Source organism: Phyllostomus discolor, chromosome 2 (assembly GCF_004126475.2).
Source record: "Phyllostomus discolor isolate MPI-MPIP mPhyDis1 chromosome 2, mPhyDis1.pri.v3, whole genome shotgun sequence".
NCBI classification, from domain to species: Eukaryota; Metazoa; Chordata; class Mammalia; order Chiroptera; family Phyllostomidae; genus Phyllostomus; species Phyllostomus discolor.
The window spans coordinates 79,628,889-79,643,677 of record NC_040904.2 but is presented as its reverse complement, the minus strand read 5'-3'; the positions used below and the strand labels follow the sequence as shown (position 1 = coordinate 79,643,677).

Genomic DNA, 14,789 nt, shown 5'->3' with positions numbered 1-14,789 from the left:
CATAAAAGAGATGAAGGTAGATGCACGGAGAACCAATAGTGAAGGGAAGGAAACTGGGACTCAAAACAATAGAGTGGACCAGAAGGAAGAAAAAAACAATCAAGCAGGAAAGAATGAAGAAATAAGAATTCAAAAAAACGAGAAGAAACTTAGGAACCTCCAGGACATCTTTAAATGTTCCAACATCCGAATTATAGGGGTACCAGAAGGGGAAGAGGAAAAGCAACAGATTGAGCACATATTTGAACAAATAAGGAGAACTTCCCCACTCTGGCAAAGGAAATAGACTTCCAAGAAATCCAGGAAGCTCAGAGAGCCCCAAAGAAGTTGGACCCAAGAAGAAACACACCAAGGCACATCATAATTACATTAGCCAAGGTAAAAATGAAGGAGAGAATCCTAGAAGCAGCAAGAGATAAGGGGACAGTAACCTACAAAGGAGTTCCCATCAGACTGTCAGCTGATTTCTCAAAAGAAACCTTACAGGCAAGAAGGGGCTGGAAAGAAGTATTCCAAGCCATGAAAGACAAGGACCTACATCCCAGATTGCTCTATCCAGCAAAGCTCTCATTTAGAATGGAAGGGCAGAGAAAGTGCTTCTCAGATAAGGTCAAGTTCAAGGAGTTCATCATCACCAAGCCCTTATTTTATGAAATGTTAAAGGGACTCATCTAAGAAAAGAAGATAAAGAAAAAACATGTATAGTAAAAGGACAGCAAACTCACAATTATTAACAACCACACCTAAAGCAAAACCAAAAGAAACTAAGCAAACAACTAGAACAGGAACAGAACCACGGAAATGGAGATCACATGGAGGGTTAGCAACAGGGGAATGGGAGGAGAGAGGGGGAAAAGGTACAGAGAATAAGTAGCATAGAATGTAGGTTGAAAATAGGGGGAGGGTAGGAACAGTATGGGAAATGTAGAAGCTAAAGAAATTATAAGTATGACACATGGACATGACTAAAGGGGGGGATATGGGTGGGAGAGGGTGTACAGGGTGGAGGGGAGTGAAGGGGGGAAAATGGGACAACTGTAATAGCATAATCAATAAAATATATTAAAAAAAAAGAATTCATTCTTTCTTCAACAAATACTTACTGAATACCTGCTAGCCGAATAACTCTATAATCTGGAGATTCAGCAATGAACAAGATGGTTATAGTTCTCTCTTAATAGTATTTATATTCCAGAGAAGAATTACCCAATTAATTACTTAATTACAATTGTGATGTGAAGGAAAAGTGCAGATGGCCGCACTTCATCTGAACCAAGTCAGGAGAGGTTTTACTGAGAACATGGCATTTAAGCTGAAACCTCAAAAGACAGGCACTATCCAAAGGAAACAGGTGGAAAATGCAGAGTTACCCTAAAGGGGGGACAAAATGAAAATGGGTCTGATATGAGTAATGCCTGTTAAAGGAAATTAAATGATTTACCTGGTTCAAGTGCTTAGAATGAAAAAGAATGTGTACAAGACAAGGACGGGCCGTTTAGGTGGGACCTTGCGGGCTATACTACGGATTTGAGACTTCAACAATAGAAACCTTTTAGTTTTAACAAGAGAATGATGAGCTCAGGGATGCATTTTTAAAAGATCACTTTGCCCTAGCTGGTGTTGCTCAGTGGATTGAACACTGCTTGTGGACCGAAAGGTTGCTGGTTTGATTCCCAGTCAAGGTACAGGCCTGGGTTGTAGGCAAGGTCCCCAGGTGGTGGCATGCAAGACACAGCTGATTGATATTTCTCTCCCTCTCCTTCTCTCTCCTTTCCCCTCTCTCTAAAAATAAATAAATAAAATATTAAAAGATTGCTTTAATCTTTTATGAAGAATTAACTGGGAGCACTGAAATCAAAGGATAATAAGAATGAATTTGGACACATAATGGTGACTTTATTGGGGTGGATGAGTGGAATGGTGGGAGTAGAAACCAGAGCACAATGAGACGAGAACTGGGAAAGGGATACAAAAATATACAGTTGACATATGACTGTGAATGGAGGATACAGGACAAAACCTGAAGACAGATATGAGGTGCATGAAAGATTTCTTAGTTATAGGTTGATTAGCTAGCTTAAGATAGAAAATAATCTGTGTAAGTTAAAGAACTTATGAGAAAAGGTGAACAGAGTAGGAGAGGTTGAAGATACAGGAGACAGAGTAATTAAAAAGTAAGTTTCCTAAGAAATGATATAAGAATGACCAATATTTACTGAATATACACTATGTATCAGGCACTACGCTAAGCATTTTAAAATGATTTATGTCATTTAACCCTCACAATTATTCTATGAGATACAATGGTAATTGTTCTTCTGCAATTGAGAAGACCAAATAAAATGATTAATAACTAAGCCCAAAATCCAAGATGGTGGCAAAGTAGGTAGAAGCTACACTCACCTCCTCCCAGGACCAAAGTGGAATCACAACTAAATTATTTTAAAAATCATCCTGATAACCAAATGAAGACTAGCTGGAGAGAAGCCTTATGACCAAGGACTTACAGAAGAAACCACACTGAAACTGGAGGGAGGTCCAAGGGTACAAGAGGGCTGGCTGGCCTCCCACCAGCAGCAACTGAAGTTCTGGGCAGGGTGGGGGGGGGGCGGTTCCCCAAGAAAAGTGTGAAGTCTAAACCCCAAGCCAGGCTCCCCAACCTAGAGCACCAGAACCAAGAAAGGTGCCCACATAACATCCAGCTGTAAAAATCAGCAAGGTTTCTGTCTGGCAGAAAGCAGAAGATGCAGTCACCCTCTTAAAAGGCCAATGCACAAAACTCCATTTGCAGCCACTTAGCCTGGGCTTTGGCAGAGACAGGAAGAGTGTATGTACTACAGCCATGTGAGGAGAGTCTGGGGCTGGTGACTCTGGGGAGAGTGCTGCAGGGTCAGCTTCAAAGATTCCTGTGCTCAGTCATCCCCTGTATCACAGTAGTCATCTTTCTAGAAATCCCTCTTGTCCCACTGTGTGGAGCACAGCCCAGCTGAACAGTACAGCCAGAGGCTCTTCTAGTAACTAAACCTAACTGACAGCCTGCAGGTGGAGGCAGATTTCTGGATGCCTTGAGACTTTTGCTGACCTGTCCCCGGGTGAGTGCAAAAGCCAGCCTTGGTGTACAACTTGGTGCTTTCCACATGTACCCACACCCAGTAGAGAGAACCAGAAGCTGTGGATAGCTAATAGCTCCAAACAGGTTGCCCAGGAACAGTCATAGGAAACGTGACTGCACCAGTCTTTGCAGATCTACCTAATACACAGAAACAAACACAAAGAGGCAACCAGAATAGGAAGACAAAAATATAGGCCCCAAATGAAAGAACAAGAGAATTCTCCAGAAGAGCTAAATGAAACGGAGGCAAGCAATTTATCAGATATGAAGTAATGATTGTAAGGATGCTCAACAGCATGAAAAAGGACATAGCAACCATAAAAAAAGACCAATGAGTGGAAGAAGCCAAACATCTAAGAATATACACACTATGTTCTTATATATTTGCAACTTTAGGAAGATAAACCTATTCTTTGGTAACAGAGAGCAGATTAGCAATTACCTAGGGTTGGAGGTGCGTAGGTTGGAGGGTAAGAAGGAAAGGGCATGTAGAAAGTAACTGATGTATTGGATGTTCCAGAGATTGTGGTGGTGGTACTATGGGACTGCAAATTTGTTAAAACTCAACAAAATATATATACAAAATACATATATATTATATGTAAATTATACAACAATAAAGGCAATTAAGAGCCATTAGAAAATGCAAAAATATATTACCTTAAGAAAATGAGCCTACCTTATTACTTTTCCTCATCAAAGCCAAATCACAAATAATCAAATGACTAACATTTTTATTAACTTAATTCATACAAATACACTTTATTAAAATTTGTAGATATTTTTTTCTTTTATTGATTCCAGAGAGGGGGAAGGGAGGGAGAAAGACAGAGAGAGGAACCTCAATGTAAAGAGAAACACGGATCGGTTGCCTCTTGCATACACCCCTACTGGGGACAAAACCCACAATCCAGGCATGTGCTGTGACTAGGAATAGAACCAGTTACCTCTCGGTTTGGGGAATGACTCCCAACCAACTGAGCCACATGGGCCAGGGTCACTTTTCAAAATTTGGACTGAAAAATCCATTAGAATAACTTCAGAGCTCTAAAAATAATCACTACTACAGTCTGCCTTTGATACCACCTTCCCAGTACAATCAAACCTTGGTTCTCAAACATCTCCTATCTCAAACAATTCGGTTCTCAACCAAGTTGTTCACAAAAAAAAAAGTCTCACTTGTTGAACAACACTTTAGTTCTGAATCTGACAACCTTCCCATGCTGATACCTGTATGATCACGCTCATATCTGAGGCAACAAACAAAGGAGATTCGGTTTTCAAACAAATCACTTCTCAAGCAGCCTTCTAGAACAAATTAAGTTCAAGAACCAAGGTTCCACTGTACATGAATTTGTCACCTGGCCATTGACCAAATGTGTTAGCAAGCATCTTTTGAATGTGAAAAGTATTGCAGCTGATTCTTTGAAATTTAAAACACTGACACCAAACACATAGGAGTACACTGCTTTGGACTTTAAGGTACTACATATACCACTAGTCGGCTGATACTTCGAATCCATAATCCATACAGTTAACAAAACTAATTGCATACCTCTCCCCTAGTCCCCTTTCATAATATCTTAGTACACTCAACCTATAACAAATATTACAGACTGGGTGGCTTCACAACAAATATGTATTCCTCACAATCCTGGAGGGTACGGAGTCCAAGATCAAAGCACCAGCAAATTCAGAATGTGGTGACAGCCTACTTTCTGGCCTACAGACAACCATCCTCTCACTGTGTTCTCACAGGGCAAAATGGCTAAGAGAGCTCTCTAGAATCTCTTTTTCAAAGGCATGAATCCCATTCATAAAGGCTCCACCCTCATGACCTAATTATCCTCTGAAGGCCCCATCTCCTAACACCATCACACTGAGGATTAGGATCTCAACACAGGAATTTGGGGGAGGGGAGGACAAAACATTCAGTCCATAACACATATTTAATTTCAGCTATACTGTCCTTCAAGTTTATCACCTATTGATGATAATCTTTTACTCTTAAGTTGCTATTTGTACTCATTTCCATTATATTTCACTGGCATCCAGCACCAGCTTCATGGACATACAATCTGAACAACATCTAGGGCCCTGAGCTTAAGGCCCCAAACTTGTTTTAATGTTCTGCTGTTGCTATCTTGAAAGTCTTAATAATTTTATCTTTGAACTTATGTTTCCTAAATAAATTGACAGGATAATAGAGCATGCACATGAGCAAGAAGATATTCACAATATGTGTATCTACCATATATTGACTGCTCCATATAGAATTTGAGATGTCCATGAGGAGAGAATTCTGGTGGACTCACCATATGTGACAGTTCTATGAGATTCAAAGTGAAAATAAGACAAGCAGAAGCACTAAAGTCCTGAAAGGCTACATATTTCATTTGAACCATTCAATAGTTTCAACACACACACAAAAGTAATGCCATCCTACAAAACACGAATAACTAAGGTACTCTACTGCTTCCTGTATTTTCTTTAATCCTCACCTGAGGACATTTTTTTTTTCATTGCTTTTAGAGAGAGAGGAAGGGAGAGAGAGAAACATTGATTGGTGCCTCCCATATGCACCTGGACTGGGGAATGTACGCTCTCAGACCAGGGACTGAACCCACAACATAGGTATGTGCCCTGAATGGGAACTGAACCTGCAATGTTTTGATTATGTGACAACTCGCCAATCAACGAAGCCACACTGGCCAGGATTATATCCTTTCTTATTTGAGATAATCTCTTGTATTAGCAAACCACTTACATTGAAAATGAAGACACTGCAGGAAAGGGAATGAGGGCAACTCTGGGTTCCTTTTACTTTCAGTCATTCCTTACACATCAGTATGCCAAAGGTAAAGTGTACTGGTGAAATGTGGGTGTATAAAAAAGTAAAATAGAAGCAACAGAGTTAGTTTTGTGCAGCATTTCCACTGCCGTAGTAAGATTGAAATATATGTATACAAGCTATGAAATGTAAGTTATAAATTATAATTTAGTAAGTGCATATTAAGGTTCAATGCTCTTGTATCTAAATATAAATGTGGCAGTTCACAATATAAAGGTGAACAGTAAAACATCTTAATTTAAATTTTTTAACTTAGGACATATAAATATAAATAAAAATACACACCATACAAGTTGAGGCAGAGATAACAGAAGAAAAAAGTTTTACAATTTAGTGCTGCACTATGATAAGAATTATATAGTTGGTCTTTGTCCTGGTGAATACATCAAGATACTGAGAGGGTGAAACACCCTAAGAGGTCACGAAAGCTCTACACCCTAAGCCCATACTTTGTCCTTTATATCTCTTCCATTTGGCTGTTTCTGAATTTTATTCTTTATAATAAACCTGTAAATATAAGTAATGTGTTTTCCTGAGTTTTCTGAGCCATTCTAACACATTATCAAACCTGAAGAGGGGCTCACGGGAACCCCCAATTTATAACAAATCAGTCAGAAGTACTACTGGCAAACTTGGGATGTGCAACTGGTATGTGAAGTGAGTATGGTTTTGTGGGACTGAGCCTCAACTGGAACCTGATGCTAACAGCAGGTAGATGTTGTCAGAATTCAACTAACCTGTGTAGGACACCAAGTTGTACCCACAGAGTTGAAGAAATGGTGTTGGAAAATATGCACGCACTTTGGTGTCAGAAGTGTTGTGAGTAAAAATAATTGTCATTACCTTTAATTAACAACATTTTTTCTGGCTTTATTTTTAACCCTCACCTGAGAACATACTTCTTGATTTTAGAGAGGGGAAGGAAGGAAGAGAGTGAGAGAAACATCAATGTAAGAGACTCTCCTACACACACCAACCAGGGATGAACCCACAACATAGGTATGTCCTCCAACTCAGAATCAAAGCCGCGACCTTCGGGTTTATGGGATGATGCTCTAACCAACTGATCCACAACAGCCAGGGCTTTTTCTAGCTTTTTTTTTTTTTAACCCACACCCAAGGACATTTTTTCATTGCTTTTTAAAAAGAAAAACATTGACATGAGAAAAACATCGACTGGTTGCCTCTGGTACGCACCCAGGTGGGGGACTGTATATGCCTAAAACAAGGATCATATATGCCCAGACCAGGGATCTAACCCACAAACTTTCCGTTATGGGACAGAGCTCCAACCAACTAAGTCACACCAGCCAGAACCTTTTACAAGCTTTCTGAACAAGGGACAGGCACTGGGGTTACCCTTCCTTCCCACTGTTGCAAGACCCACCCTGTCTGGCAGTAGTAACTTCTAGAGACAGTGATTCTTTTTCCTATTCATTTTACTCTTTTTCCCTTCTCAGGGGCCAGTCATTAAAGACTGTAACATTCAAAATTAAATGCATAAAAGGGGGAAATCCAAAAGTTAACACATATGCACAGGAAACTGCTCAAAAAAGACCTGACAAGATCATCCTGAACTTTGACAAAGAAACAGCCTCTAACAATCAAAACAAGAAAACCAAGTAAAACTTGAAATAGGAAAGTATGGCCCATTCAAAGAAAATAAAACCAACAGAAACTGTCCCTAAAAAAGACCAGATAGCAGATGTACTAGAGAATCCTCAAAACACCTGTGTTAGTGCTTGTTTCAGCAGCACCTAAACTAAAATTGCAACAATACAGAGAAGATAAGCAGGGATGACAAACAAGTTCAACAAGCATTCATATTTTAAATAACAGCTGTATTAAAGATGCTCAAAGAACTAAAGGAAGATCTGGAGAAAGTCAAGAATGACACGCAAACAAAACTGAAATATCAACAAAGAAGCAAAACATCTAAAAAGAAACAAGAAGGAATTGTAGATCTGAAAGAGTAATTAAAATAAAATTCACAGGAATACAAAAGCAAATTTCAGCAAACAGAAGAATCAGTGAATTTGGAAGAATGTGTTAATGACTGTCTTCCCAATTTTACAGAAAAGCAATTAAGGATTAGAGGTTATGTCAATTACCCTGGATAAGCAATATCTACACCTCAGAAAGAGACTGTAAGAACCCAGAGCTAGTAGTGACCAAAAATTTACCAAGCATAAAGAAAAAAAAATCAGCAAACTTAAAGATACATCAGTGGAAATTCAGGTCTGAAGAACAGAAAGAAACAGACAAAAGAAAATTAACATAAAGGAATAAGTGAGACACCACCAAATTGACCAACATACACACTGTGCCAAGAAGAAAAGAAACAGAGAAAGAGGCCAAAAAAATATCTGAAGAAAAAATGCCTTAAAACTTCCCAAGTAGCACTTCCTATCAAGATGGTGCAGGCAAACATCGCTTGCCTTTTTGCACAACCACATCAAAATTACAACTGACATATACAACAACCATCACTCAGAACTGCCAGAAATCAAGTTGAATGGAAGTCTGACAGCAACAAAATCAAGTTGAATAGAAGTCTGACAACTATGGAATTAAAGAAACCATATCCATCAAGACTGGTAGGAGGCACACAGACAAAGAACAGGCTGGTCCGACACCCACATAGATAAAAATTTGGGAGGGATAGCTCAGGAGCAAGGAGGCCCAACCCACACCAGGCCCCACAGCCTAGGGATTCTAGTACTATGAAGAGATGTCCCCACAACTTCTGGCTGCAACAACCAGGAAGGATTGAGTCGGCGGAAGAAACTGCAGGAGCACCGAGCAGTTCGTCTTAAAGAACCCACACAAGGTCTCACCTACTCAGATTTGCTCCCTCTGAGCTCCAGCACTGGGGTAGCAGCTTGAAGGACACCAGTGACATACAAGGAGAAACTGAAGTGTCTGGCATCAAGGTGAGCAGAGGCCATTATCCTTTTGCTAAATCTTCCCCTCACAGATGTGGTAAACTGGTGCCATAGCTGAGATTCCATCACCCTGGCTAATACAGTTTGACCCGCCCTTAAGATCCCCAGAGAGCCCATCCCATCCAACCAGAAGCCCACCCAAGCTGCTTTTCCATATGAAAGGCTGGTCTTGGCCCATGCCTCACAACTTCCTAAATCTTATCAAACAAGAAACAACTATCTTCAGTGAGCCCCAGGCCCTGCACAAGCAGCAGCCAGCTTAGATTCACAGCTTGGCTTCACCTGGGAATCTCCAAGCCCAGCACAAGTAGCAGCTATCTCAGACTGCTTTACAGCTCAGGCAGGGTGACCCCAGGAAAAACACTGGTAGAGACTGACCGTGGCCTGTACCACCTGGGAAACCCCAGGACCAGCACACCCAGTGGACAGCTGCAGACCACATCAGAGTACCACTACCCTGTCCCAGCACAGCTGATTTTTCACAGATAGCAGAGGTTGGTGGTCAGTGGTCCTTGCAGCTGACTAGATTGGGTAAATCCCTCCCATTGATCAGCCAATAGCAACCAAGGCTCAACTACAAGAGAAGAGTGTATTCAGCCCACACAAAGGGTGCACACCTCAAGTACCCGTTTGCGTGATAGGGAAGGTTGTGCCACTGGACCCTACAGGACACCTACTACATTAGGTCACACTACCAAGACAGAAAGTCATAGGATCCCCACCTAATACAAAGAACCAGAGACGCTGCCAAATGAGGAGAAAAAGAAACATGGCCCAAATGAAAGAACAGAACAAAACTCCAGAAAAAGAACTTAACGAAATGGAGTTGAGCAATCTATCAGTTGCAGAATTGAAAACACTAATTATAAGGATGCTGAAGGATCTTGGTGAGTAAATCAAGAGCATAAAAAAGATCCAGGCAGAAATGAAAAGTACTCTAATGGAAACAGAGAGTAAGTTACAGGCAATCAACAATAGAGTGGATGAAGCTGAGAATCAAATCAATGATATGGAAATAAGGAAACAAAGAACAACCAATCAGAAGAACAAAAAGAAAAAAAGATTCCCCCCCAAAACCCACAAAGATAGTGTAAGGGGCGTCTGGAACAACCTCAAGTATGCCAACATTTGCATCAAAGGGATGCCAGAAGGAGAAGAGAAAGAGTAAGAAATTGGAAACCTATTTGAAAAAATAATGAAAAAAAAAAAAACTTCTCTAATTTGGTGAAGGAAATAGACATCAAGTCCAGGAAGCACAGAGAGTCCCAAACAAGATGAATGCAAATAGGCCCACAACAAGAGAAATCATAATTAAAATCTCAAAAGTTAAAGATAAAGAGAGACTCTTAAAAGCAACAAGAGAAAAGAAGTTAATTACCAGATGGTTGCCAAATGGGATGGCAGAGGGGGAGAATAAGTGAAGAGGTGAGGGGATTAAGAAGGACAAATAGGTAGTTACAAAATAGCCATGGGGATATAAAGTACAGTATAGGAAATGGAGCAGCCAAGGAACTTACACGCATGGCCCATGGACATGAACAATGGTGTGGGGATTACCCGAGGGAATAGGGGGCGCTGGGTGGCAGGGGGCAATGGAAGAAAAATGAGGACAACTGTAATAGCATTACAGCAGCAATAAAATACAGTTTATAAATAAATAAGAAAGTGAAAAGATGGAACTATCAACACAACCAAGTAGCCAAACAATAAAACCTCAACATGAAGAAGCAATCTCCATGCCAAAAGCAGCCACAACCACCATCTGCTGAACCATCTCCTAAGCCAAAGTACTATGGATGCCCTGGAGGGGCACTGGAGAACAAGTCAGAGCCTGAAGACAGTATGCCTGCATTAGATGTTGCAGAACCAATGATGGAAGAGGTGGCTACCGAGGAAGTAACTCTCCAAGTAGCAAGAGCAAAAAGAAAAAGGAGCCTTGGACAAGTCAAGTGATGAAAAGAACATGACCTCTAATGCTCGCATGCCTACATTTGATTCATTTGAAGTTAAAACAAATAATTTTACTTAAATAATGGAGGGTTTGGGATGAAGATGGGCAATTAGTCTAACCAATTCAAACTCCTAAATACAAAGATTGCTTTACCTAAGACAAAAATTGACAAGCTTCAAAAGAGATGTGTCTTCCATGAATTCAAGGTCAATGCAAACGGCACCTCCAAAGATTCCCTTCAATACCAGTGTTGTAACCGTCAAGATAAATCAACCACCAGCACTATCTGCCCCTCCAGCCCACCACAGGAGACTTCTATGCAATATGAAAGGCATTGTACAAAAAAACATGACAAGCTGACTAGGTCACAAAAATGCAAGAGACTGCTTCCAACTTTATGACCCAAAGATATTTCAACCAAAAAAAAAAGGAAGAAAGTAAGCCAATACATCTCATAAGAGATTCATATCCAAAAATTTTTTTTAAATATATTTTATTGATTATGCTTTTACAGTTGTCCCATTTCCCCCCTTCTCTCCCCTCCACCCTGTACCCCCCTCCCACCCACATTTCCCCCTTTAGTACATGTCCATGTGTCATACTTATGAGTTCTTTAGTTTCTACATTTCCCGTACTATTCTTGCCCTCCCCCTATCTATTTTCAACCTACATTCTATGCTACTTATTCTCTATACCTTTTCCCTCTCTCTCCTCCTCCCACCCCCTGCTGCTAACCCTCCATGTGCCCTCCATTTCTGTGGTTCTGTTCCTGTTCTAATTGTTTACTTCGTTTCTTTTGGTTTTGCTTTAAGTGTGGTTGTTGATATTTGTGAGTTTGCTGTCCTTTTACTATACATGTCTTTTCTTTATCTTCTTTTCTTAGATAAGTCCCTTTAACATTTCTTAAAATAAGGGCTTAGTGATGATGAACTCCTTGAACTTGACCTTTATCTGAGAAGCACTTTATCTGCCCTTCCATTCTAAATGAGAGCTTTGCTGGATAGAGCAATCTGGGATGTAGGTCCTTGTCTTTCATGGCTTGGAATACTTCTTTCCAGCCCCTTCTTGCCTGTAAGGTTTCTTTTGAGAAATCAGCTGACAGTCTGATGGGAACTCCTTTGTAGGTTACTGTCCCCTTACCTCTTGCTGCTTCTAGGATTCTCTCCTTCGTTTTTACCTTGGCTAATGTAATGATGATGTGCCTTGGTGTGTTTCTTCTTGGGTCCAACTTCTTTGGGGCTCTCTGAGCTTCTTGGATTTCTTGGAAGACTGTTCCCTTTGCCAGATTGGGGAAGTTCTCCTTTATTATTTGTTCAAATACGTGCTCAATCTGTTGCTTTTCCCCTTCCGATTCTGGTACCCCTATAATTCGGATATTGGAACGTTTAAAGGTGTCTTGGATGCTCTTAATCTTTTCCTCAATTTTTTGAATTCTTATTTCATCATGCTTTCCTGCTTGGTTGATTCTATCTTCCTTCTGGTCCACTGTATTGTTTTGAGACTCAGATTCCTTCCTTTCACTATTGGCTCTCCTCCGCGTGTCTTCCTGCATCTGTTTTATGGTAATCTGCATTCTTTCATCTAAATTTCGTCCAAAATCCACCAGTTCCGTGAGCTTTCTGATCACCAGTGTTTTGAACTGCGCATCTGACAGATTGGCTAATTCTTGGTCGCTCAAAAGGATGAGTCCTGGGGGACTGATCTGCTCTGTTGAAAACATATTTTTTTTTTTTCCCCTGTCTCTCCTTTTTTTTTTTCGGTCTGGTTGCTCTTGTTACGGTGGGGGGCGGAGCCTTAGGTGCTCACGGGGGCTGGGCACCCCTTCGCTAGATTGTGACGTTATACATGGGGGCGGGGCGGGAGAAAACAATGGCGGTAGTTCCGTCCCCCTGGACTCAGACCCTTGTCTGGGCTTCCGGGCCGCGAGTTCTGCCCTGGTCCACAATCGCTGCCCCTCTGGGTCTGCCAGCCACAGCTTGCGTACTCAGGGATCACCGCTGCCTTCTTACGCGCCCGATGGCTTTTGCGCAGATTTCGCGCCAAACCTTCCCCCGACCTCCACGTGCTGCTGGCCCGAGCCAGCCCCGCGCCCGCCGGCTCGTCTTCTCCTACCAGTCCGGATGAACGCGTCTACTTCAACCTCTTGGCTGCCCGACTTCCATTCAGATAAATCCTCTGCCGGATCTGGGTGTTATTCTGATAGTAAATTATTGTTGTAAATTATTGGTTTTCTAATCTTGGTTGTACGAGGAGGTATGGTGCGTCCACCTATTCCTCCATCTTGCCGGAAGTGTTCCAAAATTTTTTAAAAAGTTACAAAACTCACACCAAAAAAACAAACAATCCAACTTAAAAAATGGACAAAGGACCTGAATAAACAAGTCTTCTAAAAGGACATACAAATAGCCAATCAAGATATGAAAAGATTTTCAACATCATTAATCATCAGAAAAATGCAAATTAAAACCACAATGAGGAAGAGACTTTCAGCCAAGATGGAGGCATAGGTAGACACACTGTGCCTCCTTACACAACCAAAAGAAGGACAACAGTTTAAAAACAAAAAACAACCAGAACTGACAGAAAATCGAACTGTATGGAAGTCCGACAACCAAGGAGTTAAAGACACATTCATCCAGGTCAGTAGGAGGGGCGAAGATGGGCAGCCAGGTAGAGAGGACTCTTGGCAAAGAGATGGTTGGTGGACCAGGACAAGCAAGGCTGCAGTTGGCCCACAAGGTGGCAGCTAGAGGACCTGGTGATCCCACATTCACGCGCAGATAAACCAGGAGAAACAAAGGGGGAGCAGAACAGGCCATATAACCCAGGGTCCCAGTGTGGGGAAATACAACCTCAAACCACTGATTGAAAACACCTGTGGGGGTTGAGGAAGCAGCAGGAGAGACCCCCAGCCTCACAGGAGAGTTCGTTGGAGAGACCCACAGGGTCCTAGAACGTACACAAACCTCCCACGTGGGAATTAGCACCAGAAGGGCCCAATTTGCTTGTGGAAAGTGGGGGAAGTGACTGAAATCCAGCAGAGAATGGAGCAGGCGCCATTGTTCCCTCTTGGACCCCTTCCCCATGTACAGCGTCACAACCCAGTAACTGGGTTGCCCCACCCTGGTGAACACCTACGGCTCCGCCCATCATACATAACAGGCTCATAACAGGTGCGTCGGGACAAAAAAAAAAAATGGCCCAAACAAAAGGACAGATCAAAGCTCCAGAAAAAATGCAACTAAGCGATGAAGAGGTAGCCAACCTATCAGATGCACAGTTCAAAACACTGGTAATCAGGATGCTCACAGAATTGGTTGAATTTGGTCACAAATTAGATAAAAAACATGTAGGCTATGCTAAGGAAAATGCACAGGGAACCAATAGTGATTGGAAGGAAACTGGGACTCAAATCAACAGTGTGGACCAGAAGGAAAAAAGAAACATCCAACCAGAAAAGAATGAAAACACAAGTATTCAAAAAAAGTGAGGAGAGGCTTAGGAACCTCCAGGACATCTTTAAACGTTCCAACATCCAAATTATAGAGGTACCAGAAGGGGAAGAGGAAGACCAAGAAAGTGAAAACTTATTTGAACAAGTAATGAAGGAGAACTTCCCCAATCTGGCAAAGGAAATAGACTTCCAGGAAGTCCAGGAAGCTCAGCAAGTCCCAAAGAAGTTGTACCCAAGGAGGAACACACCAAGTCACATCATAATTACATTACCTAAGATCAGAGATAAGGGGAGAATCTTAAAAGCAGCAAGAGAAAAGGAGACAGTTACCTACAAAGTAATGCCCATAAGGCTATCAGCTGATTTCTCAAAAGAAAGCTTACAGGCAAGAAGGGGCTGGAAAGAAGTATTTGAAGTCACGAAAGGCAAGGACGTCCATCCAAGATTGCTCTATCCAGCAAAGCTATCATTTAGAA

General features: G+C 41.5%; 1 protein-coding gene and 1 pseudogene across 12 annotated transcripts in view; one reads left to right on the top strand and one right to left on the bottom strand.

Moving 5' to 3' along the window:
* The window catches only part of SENP7 (SUMO specific peptidase 7), a 130,894-nt gene that overhangs the window by 91,799 nt on the left and 24,306 nt on the right, over positions 1 to 14,789 (bottom strand). The gene's annotated exons all lie outside the window — the stretch shown is intronic.
* LOC114491202 lies at positions 7,702 to 7,795 on the top strand (annotated as a pseudogene).